Source organism: Petaurus breviceps, unplaced genomic scaffold (assembly GCF_028583685.1).
Source record: "Petaurus breviceps papuanus isolate PSGF00001 unplaced genomic scaffold, PetGlider_PUasm1.0 400, whole genome shotgun sequence".
Classification (NCBI taxonomy): Eukaryota; Metazoa; Chordata; class Mammalia; order Diprotodontia; family Petauridae; genus Petaurus; species Petaurus breviceps.
In genome coordinates this window covers 4,460,872-4,484,878 of record NW_027186316.1, presented here as the reverse complement: position 1 = coordinate 4,484,878, position 24,007 = coordinate 4,460,872, and the positions used below count along the sequence as shown (strand labels likewise).

General features: G+C 38.9%; 1 long non-coding RNA gene across 1 annotated transcript in view; it reads right to left on the bottom strand.

Annotated features, from left to right (window-relative positions):
- Positions 1-4,165, bottom strand: part of LOC138170948 (uncharacterized) — a 51,362-nt gene extending 47,197 nt beyond the window's left edge. The window contains exons 1-2 of the long non-coding RNA XR_011170779.1: positions 4,053-4,165; positions 3,751-3,869 (exon numbers count right to left, since the gene is read on the bottom strand). This is a non-coding gene — a long non-coding RNA (uncharacterized lncRNA). The remainder of the gene's footprint in view (positions 1-3,750; positions 3,870-4,052) is intronic.
- Positions 4,166-24,007: the final 19,842 nt, after the last annotated feature.

The window sequence follows — 24,007 nt, the reverse complement described above, 5'->3', positions numbered from 1 at the left end:
CCCTTCCAGTGACTAAGAAACTCTAAGTGTCACTTGGCAATGAATTGGGCATCAAGAGTTGGGCCCACAAGAGTCAGGATGGGAAGTAGGATCCATGATATAGAAAGATTGTGCCCTTTGCCCACTTTGTGACTGATTTGGGGGTATGCTTGGTAGTCTTCTAAGGGAAATGGACTCTGAGCAGAAGTGACAACAAGAACTTAGACCTTTACTGGGGTAGCTGCATTCAGTCATCCAAGATTTTTAACAGTGAATCTTTTATTTTCAGTCATATTCAGGATAAGTACTCTATTCTGTAATGTGAGTATATAGTATTTATAGTCATGTCAAGGTGGGAAAGAGATAATAAATATAAAAGGAGACGGGTTGAACTATTTAGATAAAGTTAAAAATAAGTTATAATAATCTCTCACATCTTCAGTTCTAAACTAAATGAGATAAGATAGTACCTGGGCTAATTTCTAAGGCCTTAAAAGGAAGCTGAGAGCTGTGGGGAAACCAGTTGGAATCCTAGCATGCCTATGCAAGAATCACTGAAGGGGCCTGGGATCTGGAGCAGCTCAAGCACAGAGTACTTTGTGGAGACTTATGTGGGGACTGAGATCGGAGGACAGATCTCTATCCTTTATACCACACTGTCAATCATATGAGACTACAAATAAAATAGATGATTACTGACAAAAATATGAAACACAAATCAGTAAAACAAGGAATCAAGATCTTAACCCAATCTCAGAAAGCAAAAGTGAACAAGTCATAAATGAACTACCTCCTCCCACATTCAGACAGACTTGTATCAATTCTATCAAATCTTCAAAGAACAATTAAAAACCATGCTATAGTTTTTATGTTTTTATAACATTATAATTGAGGTTCACAGTTTTATGTGCAAACCTTTCTATTGGAGGGGCAGCTGGGTTGCACAGAGGTTAATGAGCTTAGGCTCTCTACATCTCAATTTCCTCATTTGTAAAATGAGGTTTGGCTCTAAATACTATGATATCATGTGGGCAGCTAGGTGGCGCTGCAGTGGATAGGGCACCGGGCCTAGAGTCAGGAAGAGCTGAGTTCAAATCCAGTCTCAGATACTTACTAGCTGTGTAACCTTGGGCAAGTCACTTCACCCTGTTTGCTTCAGTTTCCTCATCTGTCAAACAAGCTGGAGAAGGAAATGGCAGACCACTCCAGTAGCTTTGCCAAGAAAATTCCAAATGGGGTCATGAAGAGTCAGATCCAATTGAAATGACTGAACAACAACTTTGTGTTCTACTGTATACATGGAAGTATTCATTTTAGTTTATGCTTGATATATTCAGAATTTTTAAAGTAGAGGATAAGAAAAATATGAAAATCATGCTATAAAATTACTCCCCAGAATTAAAAAAAACCACTTTATAACATTTTTTTAATAATTCAAAGGTGGCCCAACAACTAACCTGTGGAAGAATGAAACAGAGAAAGAGAACTATAGACCAATACTCCTAACAAACAGTAATATAAAAGTGTTAAAACCCTAGCAAAAAGACTGCAGAAATATAAGCAAAAAGTCATTCATTGTGACCAAGCTGGATTTATAGCAGGTATGCAGAAAAGCTTTTGACAAAATACAGCACTCATTTATCCTAAAAACTTTAAAAAGCAAAGTCATGGAAGGGTCATTCTAATATGATAAAAAGTACATATGGAAAGCCAAAAGCTGGCATCATTTGTAATGGAGAAACACTAGAAGCTTTCCCAATAAATACAGAGGTTGAGGAAGGATGCCCCCTTTCCCCACTATTATTTGATATGCTCCTAGAAACATTAACAATAGCAATACACCAAAAAGAAATTAAAAGCATAAATGTTGTCAAAGAAGCAAAATTCTCTCTGTTTGCAGGTGACATGGTGGTTAATACATCCCAGAGAATCAGGAAAGAAACAGAGACAAGCTTGAGTAAAGTAGCAAGATACAAAAATCAATCCAAAAATAATTTTCTCACTAACAAAATCATAAATGTTATCAACATTTCTATGTAGCAATAACAAAAAGGAAGAGGGAATGACAGAAAGAGAAATTATACTCTTGATTAAAAAAAATACATAGGATATCTGGAAATCAGTCTACCAAGACACATTCAACACATGTAAATACAACGACAAAAACATCCTTAAGAAATAAAGGAAGATAAATAATTGGAGTGATATTTGTTGCTTATGATTGGACAATGAACATATAATAAAATGATAGTGTTGTCTAAATTAATTTATAGACAGTGCTCTAAGAGGCAAACTACCCAGTGGATATTCTATAGAGCTAGGAAAAAAATAACTAAATTCTTTGGGAGAAAAAAAGTTGTAGAATCTTAAGGAAAATTATCAAAAAAGTAGGAATGAAGGGGGATAAACCCTTTCACACCTTAAATTATACTATAAAGTAATAATTATCAAAATTATTTTATACTCTTTATAAATAGGGGCTATGCCTGTGATTTCATTGGTATAGGTAATTCCTGAGTGAGGAAACTCCCTCTACCAGTTCAGGTCAGCACTTCCTCTGCAACTTATAAACTTAGAGAGGTATCTAGATTACTGAGGTTAAATGACTCGGCTAGGGCCACAAAGCCAGTATATATCAGAAGTGGGACTTAAACTGAGGTCTTCCTACATCCAAGACCAACTTGCTACCTACTATGCAGCATTGTCTCTCCTTGGTAATCATTTTAAAAGATTAAAATAGTTCAGTGGAATAGACTAGATAAGCAGATATGTGCAACAACTGACCTCAGTAGCGAGGCACTTGGTAAATCCCCAAATACACATTGCACGAGGAAGGACTCTATTTATGTTAAATAAAAAAGGAAAATTGAAAGGCAGGTTGACTAACATTTGTTAGACCAGTATCTTACACCATAAGTTCGAAAGGGATACATGACTCAAAAATAAAAAAGTCACATCATTTAAAAAATTAGAGGAAAATAAATATAGGCACCTTTCACAACTATAGTTTGGGGCAGAATTCTTTAAAAAAAGGAGCAGAGGCAATTTTTAAAGATAAAATAGATATGAACTGATGCAAAGTGAAGTGAGCAGAACCAGGAGAACAATTTATATAGTAACAATGATATTGTCAAGATAATAAACTTTGAAAGAGCTGATGACTCTAATCAACACAATGACCAATTGCAATTCCAAAGGATGCATAACAAAAGGTGATATCCACCTCTCGATAAAGAGCTACTTGACTCAGAGTGTAGAATGAAGCAGTTTTCCCCCTTCTTTTTCTTTTTTAATGGTACGTGACCAATGCTGAAATTTATTTTATGTGACTATCCACATTTGTAATCGGTTTTATTTTTTCTGCCTTCTCAATGAATGGGGGAAGGAGAAGGAGAAGAAGAGAATTTGTAACTGAAATTTTTAGAAATTGAATTTAAAAAATAAATCTTCATGTGCTATGTAAAAAAAATAAAATAAGCACCTTTGATTACATAAAACTTCAAAACTTTTGTAGGAATGAAATCAATGCAAGTAGATAAGGGAAACTGCCAACGGGAGGAAAATCTTTTCATCCAATATCTTTGCTTAAAGTCTGATAGCCAAAACATAATAAGAAGTGTTAGTGCAAGCGAGAGCCATTCTCCAAGAGTCAAGTAGTCAAAAGTAATGAACATACAGCTCTCAAGAGGTGAAAACTTTTGATAACCATCTGAAGAATTGCCCCATATCATTGAATACTAAGAGAAATGCAAATCGAAGCTTACATTTTACCTCATGTCCATCAAATTGGCAAAAATGAGAAAAGATGGAAAGAGCCAATGTTGGAGGGGTTGTGGAAAGACAGATGTGATTCTTCACTTTTGGTGGTGCTGTGAATTGACCCAGTCATCCTGAAAAACAATATGGAATAATGTGAGAAAAGTCACTAAATTCAAATTCACATGTCCAAAACAGAACTATAAATACTTCCTCCCAAGTCTTCTCTTCTTCACAGCTTCCTTATTACCCCCTAGCCTCATGATCACTCAGCGTCACTAGTTCAGTGTTCTCCTGGACCCCTCATTTGCACTCACCCCACATATCCAATCTTTTGCCAAGTCTTGTCACTGCTACATTCAGACCCCTCATAAATGTCTCCCTCTTCAGTGACATTGCCTTCATCTCACCAATAACCTTGTGGCTGGTCTCTATGCCTCAAGTCCCTCCCCATATGATTCCATCCTCCATTCAACTGCCAAAGTGATCTTTCTAAAGTGCAGGTCTGAACATGCTATTCCCCTACACTCAAACTCCAGGGCTCCTTATTACCTCCAGGATCAAATAGAAAATCCTGTTTAGCTTTTAAAGCCCCTCACAATCTCTCTTCAACCCCTTACCTCAGCCCTCATACTTTATGATCCAGCAAAGCTGGACTCCTGGCTATTCCTCATACCAGACACTCCATCTCATGACTCCACCTTTGCACTGCCCATCCCCCAGACCTGGAATGTTCTCCCTCCTTACCTCTGCCCTCTGGTTTCCCTGGCTTCCTTCAAAACTCAACTCAAATCCAAGTTTCTGCAAGAATTCTTTACTGGCCTTCCCACTGCTCCCAGCATTGCTGATGCCCTCCCTCTGATTTGTCTCCCATCTATACTGTATATATCTTTCATGTATATAATTGTCAGCATGTTGTTTCCCTCCCATTGGAATATGAACTTCTTGAGGGCAGAGATTATAAGTTTTGGCCTTTCTTTGTAGCCCCCAGTGCTAAGCACAGTGCCTGGCATACAGTAAGTGCTTTAATAAATGTTAGATGACTGACTAAATTGTTCATACCCTTTTGATCCAGATATACCACTGATAGGTATGTGCTCCCAGGATATCAAAGACAGGAAGAAAGACCAAACATCAAAACATTTATAGTAGCATTTCTGTGGTAGCAAAGAACTAGAAATAAATGGGTTCCCATCATTTGAGGAATGGCTGAATAAATTGGGGTATATGAATTAATAGAATATTATTGTTCCATGAGAAATGATGATGACAAGGAAGTTGGGGAAATCTGGGTAGATGTTCTAGGAAGCAGAACTGGGAAAACAATATACATGTTACCTACAGAAGCATAAACAAAAAGAATACTATAACAAAACTGAATACTGAGTAACTATAAGCACCCCTGTCCTTTGGTTGGAGAAAATGGGTGGAGGGAACTATGGGTGTGGAATGCTATATATACTGTTAAACATGGTTGCTGAGTAATATAGTTTTCCTTAAGTGTTTTTCTTTGTTAGATAGGAAGGTTCATTGTAGCAGAAGAGAAAGGGGATATTGGCATCTTTCAGAATTATCTGTGCAATTGAATTGAGTAGTTCAAACAAAGGTTAAAATCAACACCAAATAAAAGGGGAAAATACAAGATACTGTATGCAATTACAACAGCTCCAACCAGATGTATTCACATGAACCTTTGATGCTCAAAATTTGGAAATAAAGATGTAAAGCCATCATCAAAATAAGGTCAAGAACATCCAAAAGTTGCTTTAGTCAGCAAATTCTTATTCTTCTCACCAAATGTGGAGATATGGTAGCCAAGGACAGTACTGGTTTAGGGCGTACACTTACAAAAATTTACAAACGAAGATGTTGGAAAATGATAGGCACTGGGCTTTCACAAAATAGCCAAAAAGGAGCAGAGCAAGGCTCTAGAAAGTATGGCAACGTCTAACTGAGGCAGATCAACAAACACAAGGACACTTATAGATAGCTTTCCTACAGATGGAAAAAGAATAAAAAACAGAAAAATGGAATCGATCTGCCGGCCTTTTGTAAACAAATTCTTTTCATCACCAGTCATACCATGTTTCTACTCTGACACTTCAGTCCTCAGTGTTTTGCTAATGATAATGTGGGAGTGACACCGAAGTAGATGAAGACAGGAAAAGTAACTAGATCAAACTAAGTACATGCAGGAAAAAGTCCATGTGTTCATAACACAATTTTGAAAATATTGGTGGGTGCATTTTTATGATTCCTGGGAAAAGGGAAGATTTTAAACACTTGAACAAAAGACAGAACCATTATCCCTCCTCCCCCCCAAAAAAAGTGATCGAGAAGACACCAACAAAAATATTTATTAAAATGCCCTACATATATATCGAGGGTGTCCTTGATATGAATATGAGAAAGGAATAAACAGGTTTTCACAAATAATTTTTTGTAGCAGACCACATTTTCTAAGCCACAAAATTGACTGAAAGGTAGAGAGAATAAAACACCCTGTTATGTTTATTATTTGTTGATTTTTTTTAAAGCATTTGATTTGGTAGAATAAAATGCCACTTTAAAAAAAAGTTTTATACATGTTCCTTTAAAAAAACTGTCCTATATATCCCAATGTTTCTCCCTTCCCAATAAAATCCTCTCTTCTAACAAAAAAAAATACAGTTAAACAAAACCAATCAACATACTGGCCATGTCTGACAGCATATTCCTCATTCCACACCTGTAGTTTACACCTGTCTACTAAGAGGTAGGAGGCATGCTTCACTGTTACACCTCTGAAGTCATGATTGGTCACTGACATGATCAGAGTTCTGAAATCTTTCACTATTGTGTTCCTTCACATTATTGTGGTCTTCATTTAAATTGTCCTCTTGGTTCTGTTTAACTAATTCCATGTCAATTCATAAAGGTCTTCCCAAGTTTCTCTGAATGTTTGATATTTTAATTTCTTATGGGGAAATAATATTCCATTACATGAATATATCACAATTTGTTAAACCACTTTTCCCATGCACACAAAAGAGGGTTCTATATTAAAGGATGACTGTCATTTCATACTTTTTGCTTTTTAAAAAGAGAAATTATTATTATTATATTATATATATAATAAATTCTAAAGGTTATATTGAAAACTATCCTGCTTTTGGGATGGTCTCAGAAAAACCTGGGAAGGCTTGTATGAACTCTGGCAGAGTAAAGTTAGGAAAACATTGTACACAGTAACAGCATTTTTGTACAATGATCAACTGCGAATGACTTGGTTATTCTGATCAATGCAATGATCCAAGATAATTCCAAAGGAATAATTATGAAAAATGCATTCCACCTTCAGAGAGAGAACTGATAGAGTCTGTGTGCACACTGAAGCATTTTTTAACTCTTTTTCTTGCTTTTTTTGCAATATGGCTAATATGGAAATATATTTTGTTTGATTTCACATGCATAATTTATATCACATTTCTTGCCTTCTCAATGAATGGGAGAAGGATGGAAGGGAGAGAATTCAGAATTTAAATTTTTAAAAAATAATTATATAATTTTTTTTAAAGAAAAAACATCTTGTCCTCCCTGATTTCTATACAGAATATCCTTTTGTTCTTTTCTGTTCTTCCTGCAAATTTTTTACAATGATCTTTTTTTTGGCATCACTGTCACTAATTTCCCTTCCCTCCCAAATCCCCTCCCTTCAGCAGGAAAGAAGGAAAGGAAGGAAGGAAGGAAGGAAGGAAGGAAGGAAGGAAGGAAGGAAGGAAGGAAGGAAGGAAGGAAGGAAGGAAGGAAGGAAGGAAGGAAGGAAGGAAGGAAGGAAGGAAGGAAGGAAAATACCTTGTAATGAATGTAGCCAAGCAAAATAAATCCACACAGTGGTCATGTGTGTCTTTTTATCTTGTACCTATTCTCTCAGGGGGTAGGTAACATGTTTCATCATAGGTCTTCTGGAGATATGACTGGTCATTGCATTGATCAGAGTTCCTAAGTTGTTCAAAGTTGTTTTTCTTGATAATGTTATTGTCCTTGTATAAATTGTTCTCTTGGTTCTGCTCACTTCACTCTACATCAGTTCCCCTTTCCAAGGATTCTCTAAAATCATCTCTTTCATCAGTTCTTAAGGGGCAATCATATGTTATTATATTCCTATATCACAGTTTGTTCAGCCATTCTCCAATTGTCTAAGAAACAATTCAAGGCAACCCCTTAGATTCTAGTTCTATTCTTTTCCCCTCTTTCCAACCCCCCTCCCTTTCTGGATTGTAAAGTTTGTTTTGCTTATAATAATACCCTACCGAGTATTATCCTCCCTCTTACCTACCCCCTTGTTTCCCTAGTATATTTCTACTCCAAACTAAGTGGGTTCAACCATTCTTTGTTCATTTTTTAATTAGAGTAAGTACTCTTCTCTTCATTCACACTATGAGAAGAGATCTACTCCCTTCTTCCTCATTTCTACACTAGCATAGTCTTTCTTTTATCCCCACTTTGCTTTCTTTTCCTTCTCTTTAAGCCCTCAAAATAGAACCATATGCACCCTCCCTTTTCTTACTTAACTCTCTCAATGTCCTTTGAAAGCATCAATGCACTTGTTTCTTTTCCACCACTCCTCCCCTTCACCATTAGAATGTTAGCACTACATGATCATTCGGCTCCTTCCAATTGCTGAACTCTTGGTTGTATGTCAAAGCTTTAAAGTTCCTATGCAGCTCTGGTCTTTCCATCAGAAAAGCTTGAAGGTCCTTGATTCCAGGCCTTCTTAAACTTTTTCTACTTGCAACTCCTTCAGTACTTCTTAAAGTCCATATGGGGTTGTGACCCACCGTTTAAGAACTGCTGGGGGGGTCTATTCCAACAGTTATACATTTTTTTCCCTTGTAGGATTTTATTAAGAGCTACAAAGCAAATTATTCTTGGTTGTAAGCCTATCTCTTGACTATTGGAATATAATATTCCAAAATGTCGTTATTTATAGTAGATGCTGCCGGCCTTATGTGATCCTGACTGTGATTCCTTGGTACCTGAAATGATTCTTTCTAAATGCTTACATTACTTTTTTTCTTTGACCTGGGAGCTCTTGATTTTGGTAGTAGCATTCCTAGGACTCTTCATTTGGGAGTTCCTTTAAGGAGGGGATCTGTGGATTCTTTCTATCTTTACTTTGCTCTCTGGTTTGACTATATCTGAACAGTTTCCATTTATGATTTATTGAAATACAGTATCCAGGCTTTTAAAAAATATTACCATGAAAAATGCTCTAAATCACTATTGATTAGAGAAATGCAAATCAAAACAACTCTGAGGTACCACATCTCACCAGTCAGATTGGCTAAGATGACAAAACAGGAAAATGACAAATGCTGGAGAGGACGTGGAAAAATTGGAACACTAATGCATTGCTGGTGGAATTGTGAACTGATTCAACCATTCTGGAGAGCAATCTGGAACTATGCCCAAAGGGCTATAAATAATTTCATACCCAGCAATACCACTTCTAGGGTTGTATCCCAAAGAGGTCATAGATGTGGGAGGAAGGCCCATTTGTACAAAAATATTTATAGCAGCTCTATTTGTGGTGGCAAAGAATTGGAAATTAAGGGGATGCCTATCAATTGGGGAATGGCTAAACAAGTTGTGGTATATGAATGTAATGGAATACTATTGTGCTATAAGAAACAAGGAGCAGATGGACTTCATATTTACCTGGAGAGGCTTATACGAACTGATGCTGAGTGAGAAGAGCAGAACCAGGAGAAATTTGTACTCAATTACAGACACAACATATGTGTGCTGACCAACTTTGATATACTGGACTCTTCTCAGCAATGCAGGGTTATAAGACAACTCCAAAAGACCCATGATGGAGAGAGATGTCTACATTCAGAGAAAAAAACTAGAAAAAACACAGTTTGAATGCATATTGAAGCAAACTACCTGCTCTCTTTTTCTTGTTTGGTTTTGTTTCCTCTTTCCCATTGTTCATTCCATCCTATACAATCCTTCTTTATAACCTGATTAATGTCTAATGTGAAAGTATTTGCAGATCCTATACTTGATTGTATGCTGCCATGGGGGTGGGGAGAGGAAGGAGGGGGAGAAAATTTGAAACTCAAGGAATTGTGGAACTGAATTTTGTAAACTAAAAGTAAACAAACAAATTAATAAAGACCAAAAATTTTTTTTAATTATTACCATGATTTTCAGGAAGTCCAGTGAGTCTTAAATTATCTCTCCTTGACCTATTTTCCAGATCAATTGTTTTAAATAACCACATATATTCCATTTTCTTCTATTTTTCAATCTTTTTACATTCTTCTAATATGCTTTGTTGTCTCATGGATTCAATGATTTCAGTATGGTCAATTCTAGTTTGTAGGGAGTCCATTTTTAAGGTAAGGTTTACCACTTTCTTTTCTAAGTTATCTATTCTCCTTCCATTTTCCTGTCCTCAGGAGTTTGTATTTCATTTTTAAAAATCTCTTGTGTCATTTTTTCTAGGTATTCTAGGTATTCACACAATCCCACATATATTAGAGTTGCTTATATTTGCTTTTGGGGGAATTCTAAATTTGCAATACTTTGTTTATAACAATTATGGTTTTCTTTTATTTTCTTCTCTCTCCAGCTTTAGTTCCTGAACTGGGGTTTTGTACAAGGGCCAGGCTCTGCTCCTTGCTGTTCTTTGGTGGGAGGCAGGGGGGTTATGACTTTCTTGGGACTCACCTTGGGTTCCCAGAATTCCTGTGCTGACCTCCACCTCTTGGATCTGAAATTTTGAGAGATGGATCTTCAGGGTCCTCTCTGATATCTCAGGACAGAGTATTAGGGACCTCAGGGCTCTTGGGGTTGCATTACTCCAGTTTGAGTGCAGTGGAACCAGACTGGTAACTGTCTACCATAGTCCTTGGGGATTCCAAGGCCCCTGCCTGGGGCTTTCTCAAGAAAGCCCTCAACTCCTGATGCCTCTGAACATAAAGTCTATTACATGTCCTATCTCTGGTCATGTTGGGATACTACCCAGTGCTAATGCTGGCTTTTCTGGAGATGCCCCTTTCCTATTGCCCTCAGGTTTCTGCCTGACTTTATGAAGTTCTGGCATAGAAGTCACTGTAGTTTCTCATTGAATTTCTTTAGCACTACTTGGCCTGGTGAAAGTTCAGCAATTTTCTGGAGCAGGTATGTGGGAGCTGGGGAGTCTGCCTCCTGTTCAAGCAGCTGTCTTGATCAGAAGTCCTGTCTACCATTCTGCCATTGAATGGCACCCACTTTCCTTCAAATTCTCTGCTACTATAAAAAGTATTTCTATAAATAAGCATATGAATATAAATACACAGGGCATTTCCCTCTGTCTTTTACCTCATTGGGGCATATGCCTAGTAGCGGTATCATTTGGTCAAAGTATATTTATAGTGCAGTGATTTTTTTCAATATAAACAGATTTTTACCAGAATTATTAGACCAATCTGAAGTTCTACCAATAATAAATTGCTCTAACTGTCTTCCTACAGCCTCTCCAACATTTTCCATTTTTGTATTTTGTCATCTCTGCCAATCTGGTGGATACAAGGTGAAACCAGAGTTTCGTTTTGTTTTTAAATTCATACTTTTAAAAATATTGATGATTGGAAGCATTCTTTCACATGGTTGTTGATAGTATTTTTTTTCTTCTGAAAACTGCATGTTCATATCTTTGACCACTTCAGCCATATTGTTTCACAAAGTAGGACGTGCCCTAACTTCATTGGCAGATCTACAGGGAACTCTGTCATTGCAAACTCACTATGTGAGCCTCAGACCACAGGTATGAAATCTACTCCTGTATGAAATCTGGGGAGTACCCTTCTCCTCTCTGCCTTATAAAATCATATTCCTTTTTCTCTCTCTGGACTTCATGCCTCCCTCACAACCTGTTGTTTTTTCATATTTAAGTTTTTCTATTCCTTTCTTTTTTGGGGGGGGGGAGGAGTTGAGTTCTTATTCTCATGTATTTATTTCATTTCCTTATATATAGGATGTCAAACTTCTATCAGACAAAAAATATTTATCAAGCAGATTGTTTTCTCAATTAACTGATTTTTTTTCTTATTCTCGCTACATTGATGTTGCTTATGTACAATTTTACATAACTGAAATCATCTGTTTTATCTTTTATGGTCACTTTGATCCCCTGTTTAGTTAAAAATTATACATCTACAAGTCAGTGGTAGAGGGGGTATGGAAGGATTGGTTCACTAATATTGGTTAAGTTGTAAAATTTTGTAAAGAAATTTGGAATTATGCAAAGAAAGTGACTAAAATGTCTATAACCTGTGATTTGACCCCAAGGAGGTAAAAGACAGAAAGTCTCAAACACAACAAAATATGTGTAGCTCTACTCAGTATATGAAAGGCTTTGATCATTAGTTAACCCCCTTGGGTTGTTCACCATTGTTTATCTTTTTAGGTTTATCTTGTCAGTTACATCTGTATTTCAAAAAATATATCTAGAACTGGTTTTGACAACAGGAATACTTGGAGATCACTGAATCTGTTAAAGTTCACTACACATATAAGATAACTTCATTTTTTACAAGGAAAGGAAATATATGTAAACAGACTAAACAGCACACACACACACACACACACAAATCTTTTTACAACCTGGTATCTTGTCCTTTATTGAATAGTAATTTTTAAAATGCATTAAAAATTTTAAAGTCATAATCTCTAGTAGCCTACCATAGCTCTACCAGCCCTCCAAACTCACAATAACACAACCTTATAGAGATAGCCTAGAGGTTCTTAACCTCTCTTGTGTCCTAGAACTCTTTCCTTCGGCAGTCGGACAGGGTAAAACCTATAGACCTCTTCTCAAAATCATGGTTATAAATACATAAAGTAAAATACATGGGATAGCAAAGGAAAACAATGCTATTGGGGGGAAATGTCTTTTTGGACCCCCTGAAATCTATTGATGCTTCTGACAGCACACCAGACTCTAATACTAGACTCCTCGTGAGGGCTCTGGGGTTGAAATGACTTTCAGAATCGAGAGGATATGGTTAACATATTGATTTGGTCAGATAGTCTAATGTGTCAAAAGCATTAATGTTGGCTGGTTTCACTCCCATTGTGGGAAAGCCATAAGGGGAAATCCCATTATAAAATGCTTCCTTACACCACTGATTCCATTTACACTTCAACTAAATCATATCTCTTGTGTACATGGTGATCATTAGAGTTGATCTTTAAATATAGCACAGGAAGCCTATAATGTGCATAGTATTACTCTGTCCCGACACCGGGGTTAGAATGAGGTTCTCCTATATTTATTTTAGCGCTCAGTTATTTAATAACTCAGTTCTCTCTCCCTAGTTTTCTGGTTCCTCTGAGTTTAGGACAATGACTTCTTCCATGACAATATTGAGATTGCTACATAAAATTAAACATGAGCATTAATTACACTTATTTGAAGACACTGTTATGGCTCATCTAAATGGTAAAAAAAAAAAGAATATCTCAGCTCTCTCATACTTTGAAGGATAAGTAAGTTCAGGTTTATGAAGTTATATGGGACAAGGACATTGGAAATGAAAATGGTGACCTTTGTGTATGTTTATTACTCCTTGGCCCCATCATCCAACACTTTGCACAAAGCCTTGTACATCACAGGCACTTTGTTAAATTGGGTTTGTTGAATCCTCACAGAGAAAAATCTGGACATTTTTCAAACAAGGGGAGATTGAAGTTTCCCATATAGTGCCTTTCTTCAGAATACTTTCACATATTCACCATTATAATTATCCTTACATAGACACCCTGGCAGGGCAACATGGTAGAGTCAATACACACTGGGTCTAAAACCAGAGGGCTGGAGTTCCATTCCAAAAACCTGTGTAGCATGGTCACCTCTCTGGGACTCAGTTTCCTCTTCCATAAAATGAAAGGGTTGAACTAGTTGGCCTCTGAGGTCCCTTCCAGTTCTAATTCCCTGATCCTCTGATCATTTCCCACCCAACCTTTTCCATCATGCCCTTACACTGGTGCCTTCTTACTCCACCCCCAACACACACCTTTTCAATTTCCTTTCATGTGTTATGATTTCCTCCATATGATTGTAAGCTCTTTGAAGGCAGGAACAGTCTTTCTTTTTTATACTTCTATCTCCAGTGCTTAGCCCATAGATAAATGTTTGCTGACTGATCATATGGCTCATAGAGTATTAGGATATGAGCAAGGAAAACATGGACTGAAATTCTTACACAGGTCGCTTATTTCCTGTATGACCCCAAGCAAGTTAATGAATTTTGTGTGTCTCGGGCAAGTCGCTTGGCCGGCTACTAAGTCAGAGGCCAATTGTGATCCTCCTTGATGGAAATGTGTGTTCTAGAAATTAAACCAGAAGAGATAAGGATCTATAGGAAGTGTATTTTCCTCCCATTTTCTCTGCCAAGGAAAGTTCTTCGAAGTGGAAAGGAGGGAACAAATATGGCCAATAGGGAACGGGTATCCAAGATAAGTAAGGGCATCTAGGTGCCCTTGATGAACTCAAGACACCTGTTTGGGATGAACTACATTCTGTGGCACCGAGAGAAATGGCAGGTGGTATTGCTGTCATCACCACCAAGGTGATGTGTTTGAAATGAATGAATGTATTTGAAAGACCCCAAGAATGGAGGAGGGGGGATGCCACAGGACTGAAGCTGGAGAAATGTCTGAATTCACAAAAAGGGAAGAGAATGGAATCTGCAAATTATAGGCCAATGAGCTTGACTCCAATTTCTGGAGAAATTCCAGTGTATCATAAAAGAGATGGACAGTGAATATCTAGTAAGGGAAATAGTGTTTTGTTTTGTTTTAATCAGCATGGTTCCATGAAGGTCATTCCAGGTGAACTTTATTGCCTTTTTTCCACAGGGTTAAGTGTTTGATAAAGTCTCTTGTGTTATTATTGTGTAAAAGATGGAGAGATGAAGGCTAGACAATAGTACTGTTATACAGATTTAGAACAGGTTCAATAGCTAGACTCAAAGAGCAGTTACTAATAGTCAATGTCAACTTTAGAGGAGGTCTCCAGTGGAGTGCCCCAGGGATCTGTCCTAGGTCAAGTGTTGTTCAATATTTTTATCAATGACTTGGATGAAGACACAGAAGGCCTACATATTGAATGCACAGATCACACAAAGGTTGCAAGGAGAGTAAATAAAAAGTTAGCATTCAAAAAGCCCTTGACAGGTTTGAGCATGAATGAATCTAAGATTAAATTTGATAGGGATAAATGTGGAGTTGTATATTTTGATTCAAAAGGCTTTACAAGGGAGAGACCTAGTTAGACATCAGTGGCTCGGGAAAAAGATCTGGAGGTTTGAATTTACTGTGAGCTGAATATGAGTCAGCAGGGGGATGTTATAGCCAAGAAAACCAATGTGTTCTTGAGGGCCATTAGGAGAGTCAGGGCATCCTTGAGTAATGAGATGATAACCCTGCTGTACCCTGCTCTGGTCAGACTGTAATATCTTATTCCATTAGGATGATGCTGGGTGTAGATGACATTGTGCTCATTTCATTGACATCTGTCCCCAAAGCTTCTTCTATTTCTCCTTTCCTTTCTATTCATACAACCACTCTACCAGGTCAGATTCTCATCAGAGCCTCACTGGACTACTGGCCTTCCCACCTCCAGTTTCCTTTCTCCAACCCATCCTCCATACTAATGAAAAATCAATATTCCTAAAACACGGACCTGATCACATCACTGGCCTGCTCAAGAAGCTTTAGGAAGTAGTCCTGCTTGGTCTCTGATCCTTCAAGAAAAGGAAAAATATCATTCCATCAGTCACACTCCTCCTGCCTAAGTGAAGAGGGGAGAAAACATAATTTCATTATGCTAGTCTCCTGCCTGGTCTCCAGTATCCCTCAGGAAGAGGACCAGAACAGGAACCTTTTCTTTCAGGGAAGAAGAGAAAAGTCATTCTATCAGGTGTCCAGCCTGATCACCTACCTTGAAGGAAGGGGAGTAATGACATTCCTTCATCTCTGAGTATCTATCCCCTCACCTGAATTGCTTAAGATCCTGAGAGCACTCCAATCTGAGGCCAAACCCCTATAGGCAAGGAAAATCTAGCTAAATTGATTCCTTACCATTAAGAAACTCCCTCTTGGTCATACCTTTCCCATCCCAATGTCTCGGAATCCCCAGAAGTCATCATTCAAACCTCGTTCCCTACTGCCTTATCTGTTATTACTATTCCTCTTCCTTTCAACCCTGTAAATGTCCCCCTCTAATGTAAATGTCTACCCAGTCCTTCCACTGTGCTCTCTGGAATACCTGCTCCACAGAAAACAAACCTGCTTTCATCTTAGATCTTTTCCTTTCCCAATCCTTCCACATTTTGGCTATCACTGAAAGCTAGCTCCCTCCTAATGACCCAGTCTTCCTTCCCAGCACTGGCCCACTACTCACTAGTTTTTTTGGGGTGTTGGAAAGCTCTTTACTCCCCATTGTCCATTATAGGCTCTCCCTCTATCACTGTCACTCAGTAACCTCTCCTCCTCTGAGGTTCATTCAAGCCATGTTGACATGTAGACATGTCTACTACCCAATCAAAATTCTGGTAGCTACTGTCTATTGAAGGCTAGGACACTCTGCTTCTTTCCTCATTTGATCCTTCCATCCCTGCTACATCTCTTCTGCCCTTTATATCTAAATTCCTTGCCAAGGCCCTCTACAACAGCTACCACCATTCTTGCTCCTCTTTGGAACTCCCGAAAATTCAGCTTCTGATCTTATCATTTCACCCAAACTACTCTCTCCAAAGTTACCATTGATCCCTCAGTTTCCAAATACAATGACCTTTTTTATTGTAAATAATATTTTATTTTTTCCAATTACATGTAAAGATAGTTTTTAACATTCATTTTTTATAAGATTGTGAGTTTCGGGGGGGGGGGGCGGAGTCAAGATGGTGGAGTAGAAACAGGACCTCTGCCCGGCTCCAGCTTCCACCTTCCCCAATTCACATAAAAGGGGACTCTGAACAAACTTTGGAGCTACAGAACCCACAAAATGACACAGAGAAGCTAACCTCCCACTGAGGACAGCCGGGCAAGCTGGCAGGAATCGGCCAGCGCAGCACTCTGGGAGCGGAGCCCAGGCCCACGTGAGCCAGAGGTTTTAGCCCCAGGCAGGCCTGACCAACCACTGGCTGGAGGGAATCCAGATCACCAGCAGCTGTGGCCATTTCCGGAATTATCAACACCTAGATGCAAAGGACAAAGTGAGAGGTCAGTGCAGTGTGGACTTTGGGACTGGTAGTTGGGAGAGCATTGGCTTTTGCCCCCCAGGGCAAGAAGCTGCTGAGCTGCCTCAGCATAGTGCTGCGCCGGTGCCACGTTGCAGCCTCAGCTCTTGGCCTGCAGAGTGTAGGGGGACCAAGCAACCAGTCTGAGGGGTAATCGCTCTTGCTTTAACCTTCTTGGATCTGGATTGCAGTCTAGGGTGGAGGTCCTGGGGTGTGTGTCCAGCTTGCCAGAGCATGTGGAGACCTCAGAGAGGACACCCTAGATGGGTATTAGATATATACCTAGAGGTATTAGATATACCTCTGGCAGCTGAGAAAACCCCAGCATTTGGAATGAAGCTCCCCTGTCTGGTGGCAGAGTCCTACTGTGGCAAAAAGCCCAGGGGTCAAGTGACTGAGGGGAGACATGACCAGGCAAAGGAAGCAAAGCAAACAGAAATATCCAACATTAGACTCCTATTTGGGGAACAAAAAGGATCAAAGCATGGAACAGGAGGAAGACAGTGAAGTCAGAACTCCTGCACCAAAAACTTCAAAGGAAAATATGAGCTGGTTACAGGCCATAGAGGACCTAAAGAAGCAGATAAGAGAAGTGGAGGAAAAATAGGGGAGAGAAAGGATAACGATGCAAGAAAATTATGAAAGGAGAGTCAACAGCCTGATTGAGGAAAATCACACCTTAAAAAACCAACTAACTCAAATGGCAAAGAGGCTCAAAAAGGCAATGAGGAGAGGAGTGCCTTAAAAAGACAAATTTGCCACATGGAAAAAGAATCTCAAAAGCTCACTGAGGAAAATTATTCCCTCAGATTTAGAATGGACCAAAGAGAAGCTACTGACTTGAGGAGAAATCAAGATGATATTAAACAGATCCAAACAAATGAAAAAATAGAAGGCAATGACAAATATCTCATGGGAAAAACCACTGACCTGGAAAACAGATCCAGGAGAGATAATTTAAAAATTATTGGACTACCTGAAAGCCATGATCAAAGAAAGAACCTAGAAATCATCCTCCAGGAAGTTCTCAAAGAAAACTGCCCTGATGTTTTAGAACCAGAGGGCAAAATGGAGGTTGAAAGAATCCACCAATCACCTCCTGAAAAGAGATCCCAAAAAGAAAACTCCTAGGAATATTATAGCCGGGTTCCAGAATTCCCAAATTAAGGAGAGAATATTACAAGTAGCCAGGAAGAAACAATTTGAATATTGTAGAAACACAATCAGGATAACATAGGATCTGGCAGCTTCTATACTGAGGGATCGAAGGGCCTGGGATATGATATTTCGGAGGTCAAAGGAGCTGGGATTAAAACCAAGAGTCACCTACCCAGCAAAACTGAGTATCATGTTTCAGGGGAAAATATGGTCATTCAGTGGAATAGAGGACTTTCAAGTATTCTTGAAGAAAAAACCAGAGTTGAATAGAAAATTTGACATCCAGATACAAGAAGCAAGAGAAGCATGAGAAGGTAAACAGGGAAAAGAAATCATAAGGCACTTATCAAAGTTGAACTGTTTACATTCCTACATGGAAAAATGATCATTGTAACTGATAAAACTTTTCTCAGTAGGAAAATAGTTGAAGGGAATAGAAATATATGTATATATATATATATACATACATACATACATATATATGTATATATACATACATATATGTAGTCTTTATCAAAGGGTATATAGGTGTATGATTACATATGTGCATGTGTATATATATATATGTTTACAGGCATACATAGATAGAGGGCACAGGATCAATTTAATAGGAAGGGATGATACTTAAAAGGTGAAATTAAGAGGTGAGAGAGGAATATAATGAGAGGAGATGGGGAGAGACAGAATGGGACAAACTATCTCATATAGAAGAGGCAAGGGGAAATGGGTGCAATGGAGAGGAAGTACAGGAAGGCATAAGGGAATAGGTCAACCTTATTCTCTTTGAATTTGGCTCAGGGAGGGAATGACATACACATTAAATAGGGTATCATGCCCTACAGGAAAGTAGGGGGGAAAGGGATGAGAGGGTGGATGATGGAAGGGAGGGCAGGACGGGTGGGGAGAGAAGTTGGAAGCACACACTTTTGAAAAGGGACAGGACTAAAGTAGAGAATAGATCAAGTGGGAGATGGGATAGGAGGGAGGGAAATATATTCAGTCTTCTACAATATATCTACTATGGTAATGTTTTGTATTAGCTACACATGAACAACCTATATTGAATTGCTTATCTTCCCAGTAAGGGTGGGTGGCAAGGGAGGAAGGGAATGAATCTGCAATTCAAAGTTTTAAAACCAAATGTTTAAAAAAATGTACACTATTATTAATACTATTTTACATGTAACTGGGAAATAAGAGGAGGGGATTTCCTGGGGGACTGCTATTTTGGGGAGGTGGGTAGGGGGAAAACGGGGAGAAAATTTGTAACCCAAAATCTGGTGGAAAACGAAGTAAACCAGAAGTTAATAAAGCATTTGGAAAAAAAAAAAAAGAAAATTGGGGGAGATGGGGGAAGATATAAGAGACAGCAGATTCGGGGAAGGGGTATTCAGTAGGCTTGATACCTTGGGGTGGGTGTAGGGAAAAGATGGGGAGAAAATTTGTAATTCAAAATCTTGTGGAAATGAATGTTGAAAACTAAAAATAAATCAATAAAAAATTAAAAAAAAGATTGTAAGTTTCAAATTTTATCTCCTTCCCCCATCTTACCTTCCCAAGATGGCAAACAATATGACATAGGTTATACACGTGCAATCATTTTAAACATTTCCACATTAGTCTTGTTGTGAAAGAAGAAACAGAAGAAAAGGAAAAAAAACAACAAACAAAAAGGTGAAAATACTATGCTTTGACCTGCATTCAAATTCCTTAGTTCTTTCTCTGGATGTGGATAGCATTTCCGTTGTGAGTCTTGGAATTGTCTTGGATCATTCTATTGCTGAGATGAGCTAAGTGGGTCATAGCTGAGCATTGCACAATGTTGCTCTTACTGTGTACACTGTTCTCCTGGTTCTGCTCACTTCACTCAGCATCAGTTCATGTCTTTCCAGGTTTTTCTGAAATCTGCCTGCTCATCATTTCTTATAGCACAACAGTATTCCCCAATGACCTTTTTGCAGTTCTCATTCTCCTTGACCTCTCTACAACTTTTGACACTATTGATCATCCTCTCCTCTTTGATACTGTCTTCTCCCTAGGTTTTTGGGACACTCTCTTCTGGCTCTTCGCCTACCTCCTTCTCAGTCTCCTTTTGCTGGATCCTCATCCATCATCATGCCATCTAACCACAGGCATCCCTCAGGATTCTCTTCTCCTTCGATACTTCACAGGGTGATCTTATAGGCTGCTGATATGATAAACCATCTCTATGCTGATGATTCTCAAATCTATGTGTCCTGCCCCAATCTCTTTGCTGACAACCAATCTTGCATCTCCAGCTGCCTTTCAGACACCTAGAATGGGATGTCCAGCAGACATCTTAAAGTCAACATGTTCAAAACGGAACTCATTGTCTTTCCTTCCATTACTATAGAGGGTGACACCATCCTCCTAATCCCTCAGGCTTTTAAACTAGGAATCATCCTCACCTCTTCACTATCTCTCACCCTCCCATATCCAATCTGTTGCCAAGGCCTGTTGATTTCAGTTTTGTGACCTCTCTCCAATGTACCCCTCTTCTTTCCTCTGACACTGTCCTACTCACCTGACACCTGAACTATTGCTGTTTGATCTGCCTACCACAAGCTTTCCCCTCTCCAGTACTTCCTCTATTTAACTATCAAAGTGATCTTCCATGTCACTCCCTTACTCAATAACTCCAGTAGCTCCCTATCACCTCCAGGATCAAATATAAAATCATTGGGCCTTCAAAGCCCTTCATAACCTGCCCATACACACATATACCTTTCTGTCTTCTCACACCTCCCCACATATCCCTCAGAGATCCAGTGGTACTCATCTCCTGATGTTCTCCAAACAAGACACTTCATCTTCCAATTTGGGGCATTTTCACTTAGCTTCTGTTCCCCCATGACCTGTGGGGGGGGGGGGAGAAGGAAATCATTGATTTCCTTCAAGTCTTAGTTAAAATCTCCCAATCCTCCTTAACATTAATGTCTTCCCTCTGCTGATTCTTTTTATTTTTTCCCATCCATAGCTTGTTTGTCCATAGCTGTTCGTATGTTGTTTTCCCCATTAGACTGGGAGGTTCTTGAAAGCAGGGATTCTGTTGGGGTTTGTTTTTTTGCCTTTTGTTGTGTCCTCAGCACTTAGCATAGTTCCAGGCACATCATTAAGTGTTTAATAAATGTTTATTGAGGGGTGGCTAAATGGCACAGTGAAGAGAGTACCTGCCCTGAAGTCAGGACACCTGAGTTCAAACCCGGCCTCAGACACTTAAGATTTACTAGATGTGTGACCTTGGGCAAGTCACTTAACCCCAACTGCCCTGCCTTCCCCCTCCAACAAGCCCCAAAACAACAACAAAAAAAGAACAAAAAATAAATGTTTATTGACTTACTGGTTCACCAGTTCTCTCTTACCTCTAGGCTAACATAAAAACTTTTCTGCTGGGCTTTGAAAATCCTTCACAATTTGACTCTCCAGATGGATTCATTTTATCTATATAATATATACATCACCTGGTTTCAAAAAGAACACTTTATATTTCACCAGACACCATGCTGCCTGGCCCGGAGTTCAAGTCGTTGGGAGCCTTACCCTTCCCTGCCCAGAACACCTGCCCTGGGGCATCACTAGGGTGACTAAGGGTTGCTTCACTGGGACCAGCTCCAGCTGACCTTCCCTTTATAAACCATCTCAGCAGCAGCCTTTCTGCCCAACGTGTACCCCTTTCTGTCCCCTCAGCTCTACTTTCTAGCTCTGGTACCATAATTAAAACAACTGCCATTGTTCCTGGAAAGGCCTTGTCAATCTATTCCCTCTATGGCCCTATTCACCATCACAGTAGCTTTCTAATATCACTCCCCTTTGTTAAAGTGTAAGCTCTTTGAGGGCAGGAACTCTCTTTACTTTTGCATTTGTAGCCTGGGAAGTGCCCAGAACAGAAGTAGGCACAAAATGCTTGTGAGATTTTTTTTTCCTTTATTCATTCAGGAGGCAGTGTGAGGTCATGGATAAAGAGCTGATCTTAGAGGCAGAAAGGCCTGGGTTCAAGTTCTAACTCTGCCCAATCTTGACTTTGTGACCCTGGATCAGTCACTTCCCTCACAGATCCCCAGGCAGCCCTTTAAGACCAGAAGTTGCAGAGTCGCTGAGATCTGTGTTTGTAGAGGGAGTTACTCCACTGAGAGCTCCCTATGCCAGTGAAATCATAGGTCCAGGGAATGTACAAGATGGGGTATTTTCCACAAAGTTTCCAATAAAATAACCTTAGAAAAGGAATTATGTGCCAGATACAGAGCAGCTAATGTTGAACCCAGAGATAAGATTTAAGTGCCACATAGGATGAAAACCTTATAAAATGACATTGGACAACTGTAATATGTAGACCCCACATGCCAGTTGTAGCTAGTACAAGCAGCTTGTCCTCCAGGGTCTGGTTGACCCTGACTAGCTGCCCAGGCCCCCCACAATAAGAATTCTGCCCCAGTCCCCTGATGCTCCATAAGAGGTGGCAGACAGTGATTTTGCCCAGCCATGCAAAGGAAAGGGAGAACAAGTGGAGGAAGGGGATAGAAACATGAATAATGCAGAAGAGAAAGAGCTTCCATGCCCAGGGGAAAAAAGGAAACTAGAACCTAAGCTGGGGGAATTCTGCTCCTGGGTTTCACCCTAGTCAGGGACTCACACTAATCCCTCAGACCCTCCAAATTAAGGAAGCTGAGGATGCCCATCTCTGGGGGTATCTGGGAAACATTGGAAGGTTCTTAAAAGTAAAAAAGACCAGAGACAAAGCACTGGGAGCACAAGAGAAAGGCTGAAAGATTAAAAGTCCAAGGGACAAATCTTTAAGTACACATCTATCTCACAAGCATGGAAACCAACAGCAACTCAAAAAGACAGGTGAAATGAGTGAAAATATTACTGAGAGGCCAGAAAAAAGTGAATAAGTGTTATATTATAAAGGGAAATGATCCAAAAATCCCTGATGAAAATAAGACTCTCCAAAGATCATGGAACAAAAGCACAAAACTCGAGAATAGTTCAAAAGAATAATAAAATTTTAAAGAAAAATATGTTGATATATTTTGCTTTTATAATGCCTTTATTTTCCAATATATTCCTTCTTCCTTTCCCATCCAGAGAGCTATACTTTGTGGCAAAGAAGAAAAAAGAAATAGAAGAAAAACCAACCAAAACATTAATCGAGTGTAATAGTATATACGGAGTTACATATTTATAGTCAGTTCCCATCTCTGCAAAGTTGGGAGGGAGGTGTGTTTTCATATGCCTTCTTTGAAGCCAAGCATTCCGGTTAGTTGTGTCATTGTTCCTTAACACTATTATGGTCATTGTGTATATTGTTTTCCTGAGTCTGATTGCTTTGGTTGTCATCAATTCATATAAGTCTTCCCATCCTTCCCCATGTTATTTATATTTGGTGTTTTTTTAACAAGATAACAAAAACGAATGTGTTTCTTAAATGATAGGGGTAAATTAAGGTTTGAAAAGCAAAGCTCTTAATGCAGAATTAAAGAAGACAAACAGGATAGAAAAAATAGATGTGAATGTTATATTCATAGAAGACAGAAAGGTTACAGATGTGGAACAGAAAAATGAAGAGAAAAATTTGTCAGAAGAGAATCAAAAGACAGGAAAGAACACATGGATTCTGCACAAGCCCAAATAACTGACCTCGAAGACAAGAAGTGCAGTGATGACTTAAGAATCAAAAACGTCCAAATACTGTACTGCAGAAAATAAAATAAGAAAACTGCCCAGATCTTTCAAATATATCCAATAAAATACTGACTGACCAAATCCAAAGATCACCACCCGAGAAAAACCTCACCCTTAAAATTCCTAGGCACATA